Raw genomic sequence first — 6000 nt, 5'->3', positions numbered from 1 at the left:
AGGTAACTTCTAGTTGTCCTGGTTTCAGTTAGGACAGAGTTAATTTTCCTCCTAGTAGCTGGTAGGGTGCTATGTTTTGGATTAGGATGAGAAGAGCGCTGATAACATGCTGATGTTTTAATTGTTGCAGAGCAGTGTTTACACCAAGCCAAGGACTTTTCAGCTTCTCGCTCTGTCCTGCCAGCCAGCAGGCTGGGGGTGCAGCAGGAGCTGGGAGGGGACAGACCCAGGACAGCTGACCCAAACTGGCCAAAGGGGTATTCCATACCATCTGACGTCATGCTACACAATATATAGGGGTGGCTGGCCGGGGTGGGGGGCCGGCTGCTCGGGGATAGGCTGGGCATCGGTCAACGGGTGGTGAGCAATTGCATTGTGCATCACTTGTTTCACACACATTATTATTATTATTATTATTATTATTATTATTATTATTATTATTATTGTTTTCATGTCTTAATAAACTGTCTTTATCTCAACTCACCGGCTTCACTTTCCTGTTTCTCTCCCCCATCCCAGAGAGGGAGGGGGGAGGGTGAGTGAACAGCTGTGTGGTGTTTAGCTGCTGGCCGGGTTAAACCACAACACTAGTGAAAGGAGGCATCTAAATGTCTTCAAGTGTTAGTGTCTAGAGCACTAATGAAACAAATAGCAATGCTTACAATCAATATTATTTTCTTATGCAGTAAAAGCAAACAAGCAAACAAACAAATAAATATATAAATAACCCAGTGAATGGACAAAACTACAAAGTTTTGACCCAGTTCTAAAATTTCCCAAACTTCATGTTTTTGGCTTGAAGCCCTCTCTGTTAACAGCATTCTTAGTATAAGACACTGAATAAAATCATTGTTGTGTAATGAAGTCAAAAGTATCCACCCAGAGAATGCGTTACAGAGAATTCCAGTGTTTTTAACCTTGAGATTTTTACTCTGCTGTGTGAACCCCAGAGATTTTCATCTGAATGAATATTTTGAGAATTGCCTATTTCTAAATTTGCCAATTATGCTTGTAGGAGCTGAACGTTTTCTGACTTAAATTATATATTTTCTTCAGATAAAGAAAATCCTACTTCTCATAAATATTTCATCAGAAAAAATGAAAACATGTGAGCTTGACTTACAGATAAGATGTCAAGGTTTTAGGAAAAAAAAATTGTTAGGAAAGAAGCTGAATTTCAGAAAGAAAACCAATGAAGAAATTCAGAGTAAACTAACTTACTCTAAGGTTAGAAAGAAATGCACATTTATACACTTAGAGTTTGTGTGCAAATCCCATAATTACATATGCAAATAACCAATTATCAGAAACTGCCAATTTTAATGTGGTGAGTGGTTGAAAACACACATACACATTTTAGCATGACAGTATATTGAGTTGCATAAGCAGATTGATGATTGATATTTATTCTTTAGTAATTTGCAATTTGTTAATTTGATATTATATCACTACTACATAAATATATACCTGTGTGCGTATGCTTAAATTGCATAGAGAGTATCCAATACCATATACTGAAGCATTCTTGTTTTACTACTATATACAATGAAAGTAAGCATCAACTATTTTAATTTAAATTCCAATCCACAAATAAAGATTCATGTTGCAGCAACTGTTTGGAATTGTTGATCTTTCAGACATATTACCATGGCTGGTAATGGGATGCACTTTGTGAAATTTCAACTTTTCAAGTAAAGGGGTTAACATTTAATCAATAGTTCTCACTGTTGTGGGCTCTACTGGGAAATACTAGGTTGTGATATACGCTATGCATCATGAAGCAGGAGTTAGAGCCTGGGAGAAAAATAATCTGATTGCAGAGCTTCATTGACAGTGCTCTACTCATACATTTTCTATACTTCATTATTTTCCATAAAGTCCACATAAAATTGCCACGGTCTTTTCCATTATAGTGTCTAAAAGATGTCACATACCAGATTGTTATTGTGTTCTCAAAATGTTTTTCCACGCTCCTGTGAAAACCTTTGCCTGGTTCCCATTGGGAGTTACTGAGGCATGTTAATAAATTGGAGTGTAATGAACTGGTGCTCAGTTTTTCCAGTTAAGGCATAGGTATGGAGATTGCTTCCATAACTGGCAAAACTGTGTGACATTTTTTATTAGAATATAAAGATTGATCAGAACAAAAATACTTATCTAAATATTCCAAAGGTCTGAAAAAATTTAAATCCAGGGTCAAGATTTAGTAAATTTTAAAACCAGACAGCTATGATTATTTAACTTGGGAAGAGTGAGAGGTAACTGTGGTGAGATAATCCTTATTTATGAGAAGAGCTGGTCTGATTTCTAAATTGGATACCAAGGGCTCATTCCTGAGACATGTCATGCAACCTTGTTTCTACCGAAGAGCGAGGTCTCAAAAGCCTATATACAACTGAAAACAGGGTGACATCTGGATTGCAGACTGATGTCTCAGGCATATCAACAGAACAGATGTAGCATGTCTGCTACGTATATGCTGAAAAATACTCAAGAGTTTTCATCGGTTTCTGTGGAAAAAGCAAATCTTAATCATGTTATCTTCAGTTAAAATTTCTTGGTAACATGTATGCTGTTTGGAAGACATTAACACCACTGTGCTGCTTTTCAGAGCTAATTTGCATGTTTTGCATGCCAGTCTGATGTTTTCCTAAGAGCACACATTTTCCTATTGTCTCAGTCACTTCCATGTGTCCACAGGAGTCAGCAGAAGACCTTCTCACTGCCTTGGCCTAGCCTTTGCGGAAGGTGAATACCTGAAAGACTCCACACATTAAAAAGGTTTGCTGACCACTGCAGACGGTGCTTTACAGGCAGTCCTGTCTTCCAAGATGATAACAGCAGGTAATGGCAGTCCACAAAAAGTTTTACTGTGCCACTTTGTTTGGAGATAGCTATTATATGAGAATACTGAGCAGACAGAGGCATAAGATGGAATCCTATTTATTTTTCTATTGTTAGGATCTGTGCTCAAATTTTTCTTCTCTCTAAGCCATACTTCAAGTAGAGAATATCCCATCAGCAGCTCCGTATGTGTTTCTTTTCATGCTAAAGCTGTTTTACCCTGGGGTTTTGTAGGTAAAATGATAACACAGAAGAATTGTGTGTTATCTTTAATTACAAACATGCTTGCCATTCCCCTCACAATTCTGAAAGAACAGTCAGCTAAAAGAGAAAACAAATCATTCTTTCAGTATGTTTGTCGCAATTTTTATACTGCAAAGAGCAATGACAACTTGCCATGTATCAGTTTACAGGGAGGTATTACATGGCAACTGTTTAGTATACATGTCGCTAAAACTAGCCATCTAACTTGAAGGAATCATTATTTTGCTACATAGCTTAAAGGTGACTGGTCCCTATAAATCACTCATACACTATGTGTGGATATGTTGTTCTTTACAGCCTGTTTGGGGGGAATTTATAGAGTACTTCTCCAATAAATAACTTAATTACTGAAATGGAAAGGCTGAAAATGTGTTGCAGTGGAGCAATGCCATTCCAAAATGATGCTACATCTTCCTTACTAGAACAATATCCAATTAAACATATTTTATTATTAGGATGTCTGGAATTGAGCCGTTAAGGAATATAGCCTTTTTGTTTGTTTGTTTCTATACAAGCTTTTATTTTTCACCATCCCCATACATTACCCACTTTCATTCCCCTCTGTTAAACTATGGGCTGCAGGTACAGAAAGGGAATGCAAATGGAGAGTCTCTCTCTTATCACTGTTAAATATATTTTTTTGGCAGTGTTCTCCTGACCCAGGGAGTGTGAGACTCTTAAAAATCAAACGAAACCAGACTGCATGTGGGATGACTTGACATAACAACGTATGGTACACCAAACAGCTTGGAAGTAAGGAAAAACAGTGCCATTTTTGGACAGCTCTGCTGTTCTCACCTCCATGCAGTGCTGCTACAATTGAGAACTTACACATGTGCCCACTTTTCTCCTCCCAACATTTTAATACTAACATCATAAGTATGAACTAAATTTTACCTTAGGTAGCTATAGGTGCCTGGTTCCCTGTAGAGTCAGGTCACGTTTGTAGGCTGATGATGGCTACAAATGATTTGTGGCTCTAAAATATCTTAGTCTGTGAATGTTTAAGAATGTAGCATAAAATTCATAGAATAAAAAGTAACCATATTTGATTTACTGAGTTCATACCGAACAATTTCCCAATCAGTTAATGTACTGTATTGCTTTTCATGTGACATACATTTTTGACTAGTAAGCGATAAATCTAGTGAACATAGCTCAATGGTATATCACAGCTTGGGTCATGGGCTCAGTTCTGGTGCACCTAGCTAACCATCTCCTCCTGCTAAAACAGATACACAGTGTGCCCCATCTTAATGCATCAGACAAAGCCCAGTCACAAAGCTCCCCTTGACTTTGATGATGTGGAAATAGGTTACTGTATGCCCACATCCTGATTGCCTTGATGGGCATTAAAATATCTTGAAGAACTTTCTTAATATTTGGTGTTTCAGTCAGGACTTGTGGCCATCTTTCTCCCTGGCTTTGCTGTTTGCATAGTGAGCATTGCTTCTGGTTGTTCCCCTGACCTCAGAAGTGCTTTGCTCAGTAACTTGTTGTGGGTACAAAGCTGAGAATGCAACTGAGCATCAGAATGTGATCCTCACCTCTTGCACCTCACATCAAGTCAGGCAGGATACAAGTCAGGGAAAAAGACTGGCAGTGTGACAGAAAAGAGGACGTCATCTGAACACTGTAACCAAAACTAGTGACAATGCCTTGGTATTGCTTTCTGAATTGAGTAAGACAAAGCAAAACAAAACAAGCAGATTCATGTGATAAAGATTCAGTACAAGGTAGTAATTTACTTTGGCTGTGGACTATATTCAACTTGATTTAAATATCTTAATATTTAATTATCTACATTCATCTTACTGAAGTGCACATAAAGGAACTTCTTCAAAGAAATTAGCTTTGAACATTATTTACAGACAAGGTGACAGCTGTCTAATTCATTCTCTTGTGCCAAGGGAGAACAGTAAAGTGATGTAGAAAGGTTTTGAACTGTATTATTTAATTCACACAATAAATTTCAGTAGAGTCATATGGTAGGATTCTATTTGGTTCACTACCTTTCTACTGATTGCCTTATTAAATGTTTGTACCTCTACATCTGTCCCGCCTGAATAATTCCTCTTGTTATCTTGAAAAAACTTCCAAAATCAAAAGACTGTTTTTCCAACAGTATGTATTCCTTCTGTTTGTGTATGTGTATGTTCCCATGTAGCTTGAAACACTTGCAAGAGCACAATACTGTCTTAAAGGCCTTAACGCAGAGCAATGTTAATTTAATTTAGTTACCAGCAATGCTGGTTGCATACTCTGTACTGAGCAAGTTCAGTTCTGCCTTGAGTTACTTACTGACTACAACTTGATGGCAAATTGCAGCAAAACAATAGTGCAGGTGGGTAGACAGAAAGATCTCTCAAGGTTTTGTCCAGTCATAACAGGACGTAAAGTAGTATTTGTAATGAAAAATCAGAGCGCTTTTGGCTTTGATTCTCCTCATAAAACGGAGTTGTGAATGCTGTGCTCTGCAGTTTCTATTATCCTTTTAGCACTGAGCTGTGTAATGCTGGTCTTTCATTAAAATACTCTTGAGGATAAGGAAGAACAGATATAATCCTGACCTTACCAAACTTACCATTTTGGAGAGAGGAATTCAAACTTTAATGTCAAATAGCTGGTATGTCAGTCCAGAGCACAGTAAATGAAAAGAAAACTGAAAAGTTGAGATGTAAAAAGGTTAAAATCTATGTTTCAGCAATAGGCTTTGCAGAAAGTGATTGCTCTGATGTAGATTAAGCTGTACACTGACCTTTCAAAGAATAAGCATTTTTCTCAACTGTCACTGTATCAATGCACAAAACAAGCAATATCATTAGGGAAGGCACCCAGGCTGGCAGACTTTGAAGAGATTATGTCGATGAGTCATGACCCACCCATTCAGCA

At 37.6% G+C, this 6000-nt stretch overlaps 1 long non-coding RNA gene across 2 annotated transcripts in view; it reads left to right on the top strand.

The window, feature by feature from the left end:
• Window positions 1-327: 327 nt before the first annotated feature.
• LOC125180000 (uncharacterized) overlaps window positions 328-6000 on the top strand; it is a 28162-nt gene continuing 22489 nt past the window's right edge. For both annotated transcript variants that reach the window (XR_010830968.1, XR_010830967.1), the window contains exons 1-2: window positions 328-360; window positions 2701-2844. This is a non-coding gene — a long non-coding RNA (uncharacterized lncRNA). The remainder of the gene's footprint in view (window positions 361-2700; window positions 2845-6000) is intronic.

The sequence above is a fragment of the Anser cygnoides genome, chromosome 4 (genome assembly GCF_040182565.1).
Source record: "Anser cygnoides isolate HZ-2024a breed goose chromosome 4, Taihu_goose_T2T_genome, whole genome shotgun sequence".
Lineage (NCBI taxonomy): Eukaryota > Metazoa > Chordata > Aves > Anseriformes > Anatidae > Anser > Anser cygnoides.
This window is presented reverse-complemented; position numbering and strand designations above follow the sequence as displayed.